The sequence below is a fragment of the Sciurus carolinensis genome, chromosome Y (genome assembly GCF_902686445.1).
Source record: "Sciurus carolinensis chromosome Y, mSciCar1.2, whole genome shotgun sequence".
In the NCBI taxonomy this organism is placed as follows: domain Eukaryota; kingdom Metazoa; phylum Chordata; class Mammalia; order Rodentia; family Sciuridae; genus Sciurus; species Sciurus carolinensis.
The window spans coordinates 903,947-919,737 of NC_062233.1; the positions used below are offsets into that span (position 1 = coordinate 903,947).

At 39.5% G+C, this 15,791-nt stretch overlaps 1 pseudogene; it reads left to right on the plus strand.

Moving 5' to 3' along the window:
• Window positions 1-648: 648 nt before the first annotated feature.
• Window positions 649-2,280, plus strand: LOC124973043 (inositol 1,4,5-trisphosphate receptor-interacting protein-like 1; annotated as a pseudogene).
• The last annotated feature ends 13,511 nt before the right edge of the window (window positions 2,281-15,791 follow it).

Here is a 15,791-nt window from a genome sequence, read left to right on the forward strand (position 1 = left end):
ATTTGTAATGGAAATGGTCTCTACCTGAGCTATATCATCTTTGATGTCATAGTGTGAACCCTTGGAAGTTCTGTACAAAATGAGCAGAGGATGTCTCTCTTTTTCTTACCACAACACCATCTAAATCTACAATTGTTTAAGAATAAAAGAAATTGAATAAATAAAACTTTAAATGAGTGAAGCATATAAAATGATATGCAAGTGATTATCACTCTAAAATTAGCCAAATTTTTTTCTTAGAAGTCTGGTAAAACAAGCATAGAAAATGAAAAAGTGTAAACAATAATCACAAGAAGTACTTTCTAGGTGGCTGGCAGGCGCCCTCGGAGCCCGCTCCGCATGGCTGGGGTGGCCCGGCCCCTGGCGCGCAGACCGGTGGGCGCTCGGACAGGCATGGTCGGTGTCCCGGGAGCCGGGAGCAGGGCCACGCCGGTGCGTGGGCCGGGAGATGACTCAGGAGTGCACACCCCACCGGGAGGCAGGCAGGGGCGGTCAGGCCACTCTGTCCCTTTAAGATCATGATCCTGCTAGCGCCGACGACATGCTCCTGGAGAGGTCGGGCGACACAGCCAGGCCAGGTTCCAAAGGGCAGAGAGCCCCTCACCTGGCTCCAGAGTCCCGGGCACAGTTCTTCATGAATCTGATGCAGAGGCCTCCATGGCTGTGATAAGCCTGCTGTTCTTGGCAGTGATGTATATTGTACACCAGATGGACCTGGACACACTAGCCAGGAGTCGGCAGATGGAAAAGCGGATGGGCGAGGAGAGGCGGCAGTTAGAGAGAGAGTTTGAAGACAGAAAGCAAGCGGCTGAGCAGAAGAGGGCAGAGAGTTTCTAGAGAGGAGACACGTCCAGCGACCAGTTAGTGCTGGGGAAGAAAAATGTGGGGTGGCCCTTCCAGGCCGATGACAAGGAGGGTCCCCTGGGCTGGCTGCTGGGAAACCTGTGGAATGCTGGCCTCTTTTGCTTTTTCCTCATCTTTGAGCTCCTGCAACAGAACATGCAGCATGAACCGGTCTTTGAGTCGAGCAGCGACGAGGAGGAAGAGGAGGAGCGCATTGTGCCTGTCACTTCTTACAACTGGCTCTCTGACTTCCCCACCCAGGACGCCCTGGAGTCCTTCTACAAACACTACATCCAGAACGCCATCCGGGACCTGCCCTGCACCTGTGAGTTCATGGAGAGCTTTGTGGATGATCTCATCTAGGCCTGTTGGGTCCTCAGCTGCTGGGAGGCTCACCCACAGCTGGAGGACTGCCTGGGCATTGGAGCTGCCTTTGAGAAGTGGGGGGCCCTCCATAAATCCCAGAAATTTGACATCCTCATGCCCATTGTTCCCCCGGAGGGTGCCATGTTCCTCCTGGAGATGAGGGACCCAGCCCTGGGCCGCTGCTGTGGCTCTGTGCTGGTGGAGTCCGAATGAATGCGTGTGCAAGTGTGAGAAGCTCCTGGGGGACATGCTATGCCTGGTGCACCACTACAGGGATCCCTCAGTGGCCTTGGGCAAGAGTGGCAGCTCCATCAATGCAGCTTTCTGCACCGGCTGCCACCTGGACGTGTGCAAGACTGTGCAGTGGTTCCAGAATATGGTGGGCAATGCCTGGGCCCTGGTGGCCCACAAGTATGACTTAAAGCTCAGTCTGCCATCGTCCACCACCTCCTGTAAACTCAGGCTGGATTACCGCTGGGGCCGCTTTCTGTCAATCAGCTTGGTTCTGGGAGTGAAGTGGGAAGACACCTTGGTCTACCTGGTGAATCAGGCCCCTGAGCAGGAACAGCTCACCAGTGTGGACTGGCCCAGGTCCTTTGCAACTTGTGAGCACTTGTTCCTGAAGCTGGTAGGGCGCTTTGCCCCTGAGAACACCTGTCACCTCAGTGCCTACAGATCATTTTGAGTCTCCAGGACCATCAGAGCTTACCCCCAAGGCAACCTGCCTCATCCTCATCCCCTACCACTTCAAAACAGCTCTCATGCACCTGCTGCTGCGGCTGCCCCTGACAGACTGACAGCACAACATGCTGTCGCAGAGGCTCCAGGACTTTCTCTGGTTCTTGGACTGTGGCCTCCAGCAAAGTTCCCTCCATCATTTCCTCATTGGTAACAACTTCCTGCCCCTGACCATCCGATCCCAAAGACATTTCGGAATGCCGAGCCCGTCAATCTCTTCCAGCACCTGGTGCTGAACCCCATGGCGCACACACAGGCAGTGGGGGAGTTCCACAGCCTTCTGACCCAGCTGAAAACTCTGCCCCGTGCCCCACTGGCTGGGGCACCTTAATGGAAAGGTCATTAAAAAAATAACCCACAAAAATGAAAGAAGGTATTTCTAATTCCTCAGGCTGCAAGAGTTTACTTTTCTATGTTTATGAGTGGTGTATATGCGACCTTCACCTTGCCAGTGGGGTTGTGATAGAATAAGACACTCTGCCAAGTGCATGAGTCCATGAGGACGGACACAGCCTGCAGGGCCTAATCCAGGGTGGGCTGAAGTCTTCTGACTTAGCTTTCGTCACGACCCAGAGAAGGTCCAGGGAAATGGATGTTACAGGAGGATCTTGCTGCTAAGAAGCTGAGATCCTGTGAAATTGTGTTTCTGTATCAACACTGGAAGCAAAAGAGAACCAGAGAATACCTCCATTCCAGCTTCCTCCTTTTTGTGAATGGCTCCCACGTGTTCCATGTGAACTGGGGTCCCTATTGAATTGTTAGCTCAATTCCCATCCAGGGGATGGCACTCCACCTTATCCCAAATACTGTGATGGCAGCTTCTCATACTTTAGGATCTAATTTTTCAGAACTTTACTGTGTTGAAAATATAACCAACATGCTTTCCCATTTTCTTAAATACCCTATTTTCATGACATTATAGTTGTTTTACAAACTGAGAAAAACCTCCAGTACTACCCAAATCATTTTAACCTTGATTCATAAATATGAAGTCAATGGTGACCTGTGTCATAACTGAGATAATGTATTTCCTATAGTTAATGAAAGAGTCAACATTTGATGATCTTTCCAGGACCTGGAAGCCTGGAACATTATAAAGATCAAGGACAATCTTTCTGGGGGCTCTGTAATTATCAATCACTTTGCTCCTGAGGAGGAGCCACTTGTGTGGTATATGGAAAGGTTTCACTACCATGTGTAGATGGAATTTTCTGTTCATGCCTTTGTGTTTTCTTCAAAGATGACAAAGGGATTAAAAAAAAAAAGTACTTTCTAGATAGTCCATAAAAATGTCTTCCAAGAAGAAAATTGGTTGTACATCCATATTATTCTCAGTAAATATTGTTTTCCTCAAGTTAATTATACATTTCAATACTATTTCAGAGTGCACAGTGTTCACATGAAAAATACATGAACATTTATTTTCTATAAATTAATGAAGTTGAAATCATGTTTTCCTTTAGCAGTTCAGAAGGAAAACTATAAAATATCCTCGAAAATATTTAATACTTAAACTTTTAATATAGCTCATAATGATACAGGAAAATATGAACAAAAGGTGTTTTTTTTTAATTTTTTTGAATCCAAAGAATAACTATGAATTATTCAATTCACAATTTCCCTTTTATAAAATGATTCAATTCTTTTCTCACAGACTAAATCAATAAGCAGAAAATCACAGATAAATGAAATAAACTTTTTATAAGTAATGGAAGAGTTATCAGGAAGTAGAGCAATTTGTTTTCATACAGTAAAACACGAAAGGAGACATTTATGAAAGCCTGAGGGAGAAAAATGATTCCAAAACATAAGATAAACATCAATTTAAAAGTTGTGTTGTCAAACTATCTGACCATAATTGAGTCCAGAACTTTAAAATGTTATCAAATGGAAATCACTGACTCACCTAAATCATATTCACCTGACACAGAACAGAGCCAATGCTGGCAACTACCATCAAAGCTGAGTAAGCAATTTCTTAGTGTGGCAGTATTTCAGGATACAGGTAATGAATACACTACCTAAAGCAGCTAGCAGCAAAACAAATTCACTCATGCATTTCCAACCCCCCACCAAGAGAAGCATTAACATTTTTTTAAGAGCGAACTTAAAAAGAAGATGCTACCTAGCAGACTTGGAAAAGTTTAGGGGGAAATTCAGATTTAGGTTGGAAAGTTCTTGCACAAGAGATTGCATCTCCATTTTCAAAAGGTCATTTAAAATCAGCAGATCCTCCTTCCCAATTTTACAGCTCACCTGTTTTCTAAAGAGAAGTCAACAGAGGGAGAAACAGTGAACTGGCAGCTGTGGACACTGAAAGTTTTGCTCCAGGGATTACACAACACCACTTGGAACTAGAACCAGGCCTTCAGAGACATGCAGGTCAGGGCCCTGTGGAGAGAACTGAAAGGGTGGGTCCCTGTGACCAGCACTTGACATTTAAAGTTCACCGAATGTCAGTCATCCTTAGATAAAACGTCTGCAGTGCTGATTCTCAGACACTAATCAACCCACCTTTATTCAGAGTAATGGATGGGTCTCAGATGTTCTTTGAAGGAGCAGAGTGCAGGATCGCAACTTTAAAGGCTTTTCATGGCTTTTAAGAAAAAAAAGTAGTCATATGGCCCATACTCACTAACTCAGTTTCCCTCTCCTCAATGCCTCAAGAATTATAGGCACACCGCATTAACCTACCCACAGCCTTCAGACCTAGAGAAGCTCCATTCTGACATGGTGACTCTAAGGAACAGTCAGGGACACAGAAACTCATGCTCACCAAGTTTGCGATGTTGTGACCTGGAACCCACCCCTGTTGGAGAGTCCACCTGGCCTACACCCACTGTATGCCACTCAGATGGGGCTCTGTGCTGTGACCTGCACCCCCATTCACCATTCCTGGCCCACAAACAGACCCATTCCCCCTAGTGGTACCAGCGTCAAGCACACACAGTTATTCTGAGGGCTCCCAGAACAATAGCAGTTGAAAGACCAGCAGCGCCTAATATCCACCACTACCAGGGTTGAATTTTACTGTCCATCGCCTCCCACCAGCGTCCCAGATGTTGGCACTGGGTGATGGTCAGAAGGGTCCCCAAAGTCTTCCAAACCCTCTAGTTAGGTAGTGCCATGCCGCATGAAATTGCCAAGGGCCCTGCGCCAAAGTGGGCAGGGACATAGCGGCTTCCCTGAAGGAGTTTGAGTTCCCTGGGCACTCCTAGCAGCCACCACTGCCCCATCCCCACCCTGACCAGCACTGAGAAGAAAGAGCACTGGCTTGCTATCACCTCTCCCTGGGCAGCAGCCACTGCTTCTCATTCAGGGTCCCTTCATGTGTGCCACCTTTGCCAAAGCAGATGGCCCAGAGAGGCAACTGCTGCCTGGACTCAATCCCTTCTACCCTCCCGCAATTTTGCACTGATCCAACAGCTTACCACACAGGCTTGGACCCCAGGGACCTGTAGCTGAAACTGCAGACAGCATCTCAGGACAGGCCCAGTGTGATGGACTAACAGATCTGGCTCCATGAGAATGTTATGGGCCAGACTATAAAGGAAATGACTAAGCAGACTCCATTTTGCTCTGAGACTCCATGTTATATAAGAAATAAGCTTCTTCCCATGGGAACACCCACTCTGTTCCCATCCTCAGATGCTTAGTGTGACATGTTTAGCAATACAAAATGAATTCTTATGTAATGAAAAATTGCTCTCCTTTGATCTCTGTTGCTCTTAACCATGTAAACAGTAATTGTGTGGATGTTAGTAACCATTCTTTACTTTGTACCTAGGTAAGGGTCATTTTGACCCTCTTCTCTCTCTGTTGATGATCTCATGATGTTAGTTTGTAATTTCGAATCAAACAACAGACACTTATGATTGATGTGATTTTTGGTATAATAACCCCTACAACACTATGGTTGGGGTTGTTCTCCCAGCAGACATTTTTGGGGGATTGTGTGAGACAGTTAGCTGGCTGGTTTAATAAAGACTCTCAAATTTGGACTTCTCAGTGGTGATTGGTCTGTTTTAAGTTGTGCCTCATAACATTTGGAGGCCTCAGTGAGATTCTCACTGCCTGGTGGACAACCACTGCTCACCACTGATCTGGACATTCCTGCAGAGGGGAGAGGCCACAATGTTGCTCCTAGGGGAAGTGCTCTCAGAGACATTCCTCATCCCCAGGCTGCACAGTCTGTGGAGCCCAACCCCAGGACTGAACTAAATTCCCTGAGAGTCACCTGTTTCTGTACCCCTGGGGACTCGTAAGTCTGTTTCTGGTGGATCCATATCTGGGTACTCTGAGGAAGGTTGGACTCAGCATTATTTTCTGAGTGCAGGACTGGCAAGACCTTTCTCAGTCCCTCAGGTCAGAAATCAAGAGTGACCACTTTTCTGTGTCTTTGGTATCTTGTTTGTTCTGTACTTGTTCATCTTTTTCTGTTTTTTGTTGGCCTTAAGTGTAAGCATGGGTCATTCTCCCTCATATCAGTCATGTACTCCCCTCCAGTGCATGTTAACTAATTTCCAGGAATTTCAGAAGAGAGCCAGTGACTATGGAACATGCTGCGATGTCTTTTCTTTCTCTAAATTCTGTGAAAGAGAATGACCAACTTTTGAGGTCAAAAGGCCTCCACAGGTGACAACCAAATTGTCCTTGGGCAGACTGAACATTCTGATCTAATATTTATAGTCAAATTTGGGGAAAAATGGTTAAAAAGGTTTCTAACCATGTTTGTTAAAGTTTAATGTAAAATGTAAACTGCTGCCAACAGGAACTTCCAACTATTGGAATTGGTCCACCAAAATGCCAGGCTAAAATGTTGATGACTACTATCCAAGAAACCAGGAAAAGCAGTTTAGAAAAAAGAATCCAACCTGAGGGGGCTCTCCCAAGGAGACCAATGGAAGCAGTTCCCTTGCTGTCTCTTCAGGAAACTCCTACAGGGAAGGATAGGGCATAACCTTTGTGTATATTGTCTTAATTCCTTTTCATCTCTGATGGGAGAGACCACATCAGGATGGAGGTCAAAGACTTTTAAAAATTCTATTTCTTGAGTTCATAATTTTGATCTGGTGCACCTAGGTTAATTTTTTATCAGACCCATTTTATCCAAGTATAAGGTGTTCTTATTGCTCTGTTTCATTCAGAGGCCAGTTTACAAGTGTTAACTCTTAGTCTAATGGGTTTTAAAAGATGAGTAATAAGGTCTTTGTCTATCTGTTTATTTTATGTATATGTACACTGGTGTATTGTCATGTCTACATATATTTGGTACCAAAATTGACATGTGAGCTCATAAATTAAAATTTAAAAAAAAATGAATCTAAATACTTTTGATTCACTTGATTTAAAATGTTTTAAATTGGGTAAACAAAATATAGCTTTCAAATTACTGTCAGTTTTGTTTCTAGGTGGTCAAAATAATAAAATGTTAATTTTATAAAATGTCTAATATCCATGGTTTATAGATTTTTCTTCAACAGGAAAGAAATGACTGATATGGCCCAATGCACTTCTCTGATATCTTGGTTTTTCAAAAATAACTAAATTAGATTTAACACATATGGGAGTAATCATGGATGAGTTTGTTAGAGACATCTGATTGGTTCAGAGAGTTAAAATGCTGACTGTTAAATAAAACATCAAGTACTCTTAACTCTTTAAATTCCACAGGTAACATACTTAAAACATTTTTGGTGTTTTCATAAATTGGTAAATAAAAAAGGATTTAAATTTATTTTATCACTGAAAACATGGTTACTAAAAGTCTTAACAGGTACTATTCTATATAAAGTGTTCAAAAGTTTCAACTGTATTTAAGTAGAGTTCTGTAAGTAACAAAGAATTTCACCAAAATAAAATGGAGTAATTTATCTAAATTCAGAAATTTATAAGGATTGTTTCAGAATATAAATTTTAAAAAGGGGATCAATAGATGAAAACTTTACAAGGTTTTAGATATAAAATTTTTTAGTAAAATGTCTCTAAGGAAAAATGTCTTTATGTGATAAAATAAAGCTGTAATACAGTTAAATAAACAACAAGAGGGTCTAAGTAAGAGATTAAAAAAGTGTAAATTAAGGATAAATTTTAAAAGGTTTATTTGTATATATACGTAACACCACAGTTAAAACTATTCAAGGTTTTTTCCTAAGGCCAAATATTAATGTAGAGATATTAAACCAAATTTCAGTATATATGTTAAAGTGACCTATAATTCTTAAAACATTAATTTACTATTAACACCTTACTTTAAGCTTTATTCTCTAGAACAACTAGTCTTAAAAATTGGGGGTTTGTACAATTCTGGTTAAACAACAACGGTTTATTTTAGAGTATTGTACTACATAACAAGATCTACATTTTCTTTAAAAGTTAAACATGGTTAATATAAAAATATCAGTGCAATTATGATTCTATTACTCTTTTCATATATTAAATCTGTTCATATCTTCCAGGTATACAAGTCTTTAAAAGCTTAGAAAAAACAATTTATCAAGCTGGTGTTCTCCAAACTAATTTGTAATGGCATTTTAAACATCAGAATAAAATATTGTATTGGGAATTTATTCATAACATTCAGTATTCTGTAACTGGACCTAAACCTTATGTTATCTTTACACTGGGATTAAATGTAAATGTATTTCTAAAATATAATAAAAGCCTGATCTGTTTAATGGTTAAGATCTTAAAATAGGAAAAACATTTCCCACTTTACTACACGAAAAGAAAGCTAAACGTTCTCTCAGGTTTTTTTATTAATACTTTAGGTGTAATATCATACTGTATGAACTAGTTTTCACATAAATTTTGGAAACAATATATATATGAACTTTATAGAATGATATTTACAAAAATATAAAGATCAACTTCAGAACTAGACCACTTTACCTAAGATTTATGAAGAGCCCCACCTTACCTGAGATAAGATTCTGCCTCCCACCTTACTACATGTTATAGTGACTCCAAAATAGGACAGACTTCAGATCATTTAAAGTTATATTCAAAAGATTGGGTTTCATTTTAAAATTACTGTGATCTCAAACAGGGGATATAACTCAGGGGATATTTAAGATAGCTATTACACGACTAAATACATTTTTACTGTTGTTAATTCCATTTTGTATTTTCGTTATAAACTCTGTAACTGTTGACTGAGTAATGTTTTACACAGCTACTGCTTGAAGAACAATATAATTAATTTGAGATAATAATATTTATAGGACAGATAATACAGATCCCAATTAATAAGCGTCAGCAAAAACTATAAAGTCATAGTCATTAAAGTTAAAGTCAAGTACTTTTACTGTATGACTAGTGAAACAGCCTTGCTGGATGTTTAAGATCAAAACTTAAAAATTAAGATTAAAATAGAGGGGCCAAAAAAAATTCAATATTTGGCTCTTTACCACAGAGTGAGCCATAACCCAGGGAACAGGGAATTTCTCTAAGGAACTTTGCAACAGTGGATCACACGACCTCCTGATCAGGGAGATGGATGAGAGCACTAGAGGATAAAGAAGTTAATCAGTGCAACTGCTGCAGAGGAGGGTACTTGAAAAAGGGAGATATTCCTAATGCTTTCAAAGGAAGCCTTCTCATCAAGGAGACCCTACATAGCAAATATCACTAACGGAACTAAAAATCTGTTCTCAGATTTTCCAAGAGTGACCACTGTGTGAACTCAGCAGACTCTTAACAGCACGTAGGAACAAGGTAAATTTGACCTGCTTGGTCTTAAACACCTAGTAAAAGAGTTAAAACCTGGACATTTTAAAAACAAAACAATAGGTATTTTAATGTAACTTGAGATGTACACTTGTGTTAGCCCCCCCAAAATAAGTAAATCCAGAGGTAACAAAAAAGGTTCTTAGACAAAAATGCCTGATAACTATCAAGAGAAACTTCTAGAGTTATATGTTTTAGTCAGTTTAAGGCCTACAGATCATCCTAACCTCCAATAGAGGTAGACTTAATCTATGTTTGTTAGTATGATTCTCTAGCCCTAAGTAACAAAAACAAAGGGATCTCTACTAAACAAAAAGATCATGCCAGTAAAAAGATATTTTACAAAACCCACATGACATTAAGTAACTTAATGTTGTGCTTACATTCCTGATAACACCAACAGTGTTAAAGATTTACAATAGAGGCTTATCCTCCCCAGACTTGTTAGACTTTGTAAGGCCTTTTTGTGGGAACAATTTCTCAGCTCTTCCATCTCCTGATAAGATATTAGTGATTCTATCATCTTCATGATATTCATTGACATGTTCCAGTTGTTATTTATTTTGTACTCATGGTTTTTGTTTCTTTTATAGAACAAGACTTTTACCTCCAGAAAGACTCAGTTTCTAAATAGGAAATTTTTACTGCTTGCCCCACCCCACATCACCCCATCTCAGCTGGAAGCAGCAAGAGTGGTCATCATCCTTTTTTCTTACAGCAGTAAATTTCTTAAAATTAGAGGGGTAATAATAAAAATATTACTAAGACAGTCAATATAGACAGGTAAATTGGGGTAAATCACAAAAATAAGGGCCATTTTTGGTCCACAATGTTGGAGGCAAATGACCTCTGAGAGATTAAAATTTTAATGCTTCCAGAGCCCTTCTCCCACCCTTACCAAGAACCTACTCCTGTTCTAAGCTGTTGTTAAGTATCTCCAACAGTTTCAACTTATGAGAGAACCAGCTCCAAGTGACCACTGATTCCAAACACTCATTTCAGTCAGAAGACTATGTCTACATCAAATGGTTCCAAAAAGGACTAACATCTGGCTGAAATGGAGGGGACCTTACACACGACATGGACTCATCACATCTGAGTTAAGATTTAAGGCAGCAGAAAAAATGGACAGCCCTCAGAGACCCCAAGCACCATCTTCAGATAAGACTGAGAAAATGTTAATCATGTTCTTTCTCCATGTCATATGGACTATAACTCCATATGACAGCAATAACTCCATGCTTGGCCCTTCAATTTTTTGAGATAACCAAATGGAATGAATTCTGTGTTACTGTTCACATCTTTCCCCAAGCATACTATTATGATGGGGAGGAAAAAGGAAACATGAGACTCAGATTGATCTAAATAAGTAGCTCCTTTCTTAGTTCCACCTCTGGTAGAAATACACATTGCCAGCTCCACAACTATAGGGACCTTTTCACTCATTACAGGAAACCAAAATTTCAAAACCTTAGTAGACAAATAGATCTGAACTTCAGTAAATTTAAAAAAAAAACCTGTAAGTCACTTAAGAATGAGGTAGTTTTACAAAACAAAAGAGGGTTAAATTTGTTGTTTTCAAAATAAAAAAATTATGTATTGCCGTAGGGGAGACCTATTGTTTCTATACTAACTACTCAGATGTCATTCATAAAAGTTTACCTTTGATTAAAAAAAGACTCTAGGAGTAGGAGGAAAACCGAAGACCTGAGAAAAATTGGCACCAAAATCTGTTCTCTTGGTCTCCTTGGATAACTACTTTAATAACCACAATGGTAGGACCTCTCATTCTAGATATGTTGGGACTTTTAATTGGGCCATCATGATAAACTGTTCAACTAAATGTTGGAGATAAAATCCAGTCTGTTACACTATGGTGTTACACACTCATTGCAATCACCTATACAGTACTAATGAATCATGATTATGTACATGATTATGTACATAAAACCAGTGGGGAATGTGATGGACTGACAGATATGGCTCCATGAGAGTGGTATGGGCCAGACTATAAAGGAAATGACTAAGCAGACTCTGTTTTGCTCTGACTCTCCATGTTATGTAGGACATAATCTCCCATGGGAATACCCCACCTCTGTACCCATTCTCAGATGCTTAGTGTGACATGTTTTGCAATACAAATTGAATTCTTATGTAATGAAAAAATTGCTTGTTTGATCTCTATTGCTTTAACCAATGTACCATGTAAATAGTAATTGTGTGAATGTTAGCAACCATTCTTTAGTTTGTACCTAGGTAAGGGTCACTTTGACCCATTTCTCCCTCTGTTGATGATCTCATGATGTTAGCTTGTAATTTTGAATCACAGCAACAGACACTTATGATTGATGTGATTTTTGGTATAACCCCTGCAACACTATGGTTGGGGTTGTTCTCCCAGCAGACATTTTTAAGGCTTTGTGTGAGACAGTTGGATGGCTTAATAAAGACTCTCAAATTTGGACTTCTCAGTGGTGATCGGTCTGTTATTAAGTTGGGCCTCATAAAAATCAGGGTGCAGCTTGCAAGAAGCAATGGACCAGGTGGGACCCACACATGTAAGGCCAGGCAAGGAAATATTGTGGGTCTTGTACCCAGGACATGTGGGTTGCCTCTGCATGTATGCAGGGAAGTTCCCTGATCCACCCACAGTCTCTGTGCTTGATAGTGACAAACCAAGTTAGTGTAACTGTTATTGAGAAATTAATGCAAACTTTTTTTTTATTTCTAGCAACAAGAGGCACCATGGGGCCCAATGTCACCTGTGGAGAGTGGTGACAGAGGATGGGAGAGAAGTGGGGTCTGTGATAACCTCATAGCAGTGGCATGCCTGGAGCCTGGAGAAACAATCCATGCCTGGAGTGTTTCTATGCAAGGACCCAGAATGCTTAGCTGCTGTGGCAATGCCTTTCATGAGCAGTCTTTCTACAAAAATCCTTTCAGCTCTGACCTTGATCTCAGGCACACAGCTCCAGGAAAGGAAGGAATTCTTATGTTAGACAACTAAAATATTTCACCAGTTCTGCTTCCCAGGTTCCTGCCTGCCTTATAGTAACTGTTAACAATTGACTTTCTTGAGAGCTACACAAAGCTCCTATCATTGCACATTCCAACTGTCAATTGCAACTACAGAAAAGCTACACAGGATGTCCTAATTTCTGTAACTTTCCTGAATATAAATAATTGCATAGTGTTTAATCTGATAATGTGACATATATAGATAAAGATTGCTGGCATGACTCTTTAGCTCTGAATCTCCTTCATAGAGCAGTTTCATCCCAGTTTCAAGTTGTGTGTCTGTGAATCTTTAGTTTCCAATCCCCCTTCACCCCTCACCAGATCAGAGAGTTTGGTTGCACCCACCCAAGTTCCCAGGAGTGGATGTGGTTTTTATAAACTTTGTTACAATTATAAAAAAAACTGGTCATCTTCAAAAGACTGTAAGATTTAAAAAAAGGGGGGGTTGAAAAAACAGCCTAATCAGAAATGTCTAATCTGTCATAAAGAATTTCATAAGACTAATCAATGCAGATCTAAAGCAGACATGTCAGGAAACCCAATTATGGTTTACCTCCTGGCCAAGACCAAAGGAGGAGAAACACTTCTTATCTGCAGATGCGGATGTCTCCTTCACAGATGTTTCCATTCAAACAGAAGCTCCTTCTGCAAATCCTTTTATGCTACTACAGGGAGCACAGAATTAGATTTGGTTACTACTGAGGATTCACAAATATGTCTCCCTGGGAAAGTTTATAAAATTCTTACCCCAATTGAAGGACATCTAACTAATGGTATCTTTGGTTTAATTTTGCCCCCCTCTCACAGTACTAAAGAAAGAAAATCTATGATCCCTGAAGTGATTGATTGTGATTACACTGGTGTAATATACATTCGTTTGATTTTATATGACTTTGATTCTCCTCAAAGGATTCTCCATAGCTCAAAAAATTGTCATTCCTTATATTACTGCATAAAAACCCCTAAATAAAAGAGGATATACAGAATTTGATTCCAGTATTATAGAAGTATGTTTACCTATTACTGAAAACAGATGAAAATTAATTCTTTGTTTAAATGAGCAATAAATCACAGGGTTATTGGACACAATTGCTGATGTAACAGTTACACCTATCTCAATGTGACCTCATGCATGACCCTGTCAGAGGGCCTTCCCAGTTTGGTGCATGGAAGGAAATAATAAACAGGTGTCTAAAAGGTCTCTATGGTTGCAGTACTTCATTCCTTCCAACCCACAAGTTGTTACTCACATTCAAGAGTACATTATGGCTAGTCACTTTCTTATATGGGCAAACACATCTTACACATGTTACAAATGCCTATGGAGTCACCTTTTATAGGGGTCTCTGTGGAATTGACCACTTTGCCTTTAAAGTGAAGGTCACCACTCCTGTCTGGGTAGAACAATGGCCATTGTCTAAGGAGAAGTTGGCAGCTGCAGAGACTCTCATTCAAGATCAGTTAAAATTGAGACATATTGATCCTTTTACCAGTTCATAGAATACACCCATTTTTATCATAAAGAAGAAATCAGGGAAATGGAGATTAAGGTTTAAGAGAAATTGGGCTGGGGAGACAGCTCATTTGGTAGAATGCTTGCCTCGTAAGCAAAAGGCCCTGGGTTCAATCCCCACCACTGCAAAAAAAGAAAAAAAAAAGATTTAAGAGAAATTAATAAATGTATACAACATATGGGTCCACTTCAATGTTGATTGATTGCCTAATCCTAATTTAATTCCTCAAGATTTTTCTTTATATGTAGTAGACTTAAAAGACTGTTTTCTTTCTTTCTTCTTTTTTTTTTTTTACTATTTCTCTCTTTCCTGATGATCAAGAAAAAATTGCCTTCACAGTTCCTTTCTCAATCATCCAAAAGTCTGCTGATAAATATCAGTGTAAGTTCTTCCTCAAGGTATATTCAGTAGACCCACATTATATCAACATTTTGTGAATAAGGCTCTTCCGTGATTCAGACAATTATTTTCACATATTCTTGTTTATCATTACATGGATGATATTTTGATTGCTGGGCCAATACTTACAGAACATACTTTAACTAAATTACAACACATTCTATTACAATCTGGCCTCTACGTGGTCACAGAAAAAATTCAACGACAATTCCCTATTAACTAATTAGGATGTAAAATACTCCCATTTTATTCCATTCTTCATGTTGCAAAACTGACACTTTCTTCCAAATTCTCCTTAGTTTATTTGCAGCAACTTTAAGACATTTTAATTGGGTTCCATCATATAATTCTTTACTGATTTATTGTCACCTTTTTTTTCAGCTGTTGAGAAAACAAAATAATCCCACCAGTTTTTTACAGTTAACTCCTTCACTCACTGCAGCTCTGCAGCATGTTAATGAGAAGTTATTTACAGTTCTTATAGATAGACTCCCAACATTCAATATTATTTTATCTATGATAATCTTTACAGGAAAGCCTTATGCCTTTATTGCATTTGTTGTCATTTATAATAAAATCTTGTATGTAATATAGTGGTCATATTCTCCTCACTTTTCAGGAAAAAAAAATGTTCTCCCTTATGCTGATATATACATCCAATTGATCTCAGATAGTTGCTCTCATATTTTATCTCTTTAGGAACAGATATACATGTACTTTATCTTACTTATAGAAAGACTTCACATTACAGTATTTATTATTTTCTTCATATTCTCAAGTTGTCTTAATTTTTCAGCTCTTATTGCTTTCTATGCACCTCAGGATGAGTGCCTTTCCTTGTGTCAAGTCTCTCATGATCCTTCTATAATCTCCTCCATTCCATTTTACAGTGGGATTACTATCAATACTATGGAGAAAAACAACAGGGTTTATTATCTACATTCACTGATAAAAATGGACTGATTATTACACATTGCCTCAAGCTTCTCCTCAGCAAGCAGAATTAGCCAAAATTATTTAGACTCTTCATATGTTTCCCACAACATCAACATCATTACAGATTCTCAGTATATAGTCAAACTGATATCTCATATTTCTTCTACAATTTGGTCAATTCATTTGGATTCTAATTTGTTATCCCTGCTTATTACTCTTCAATTTCTTTTACTGGTTTATACAGCTCCA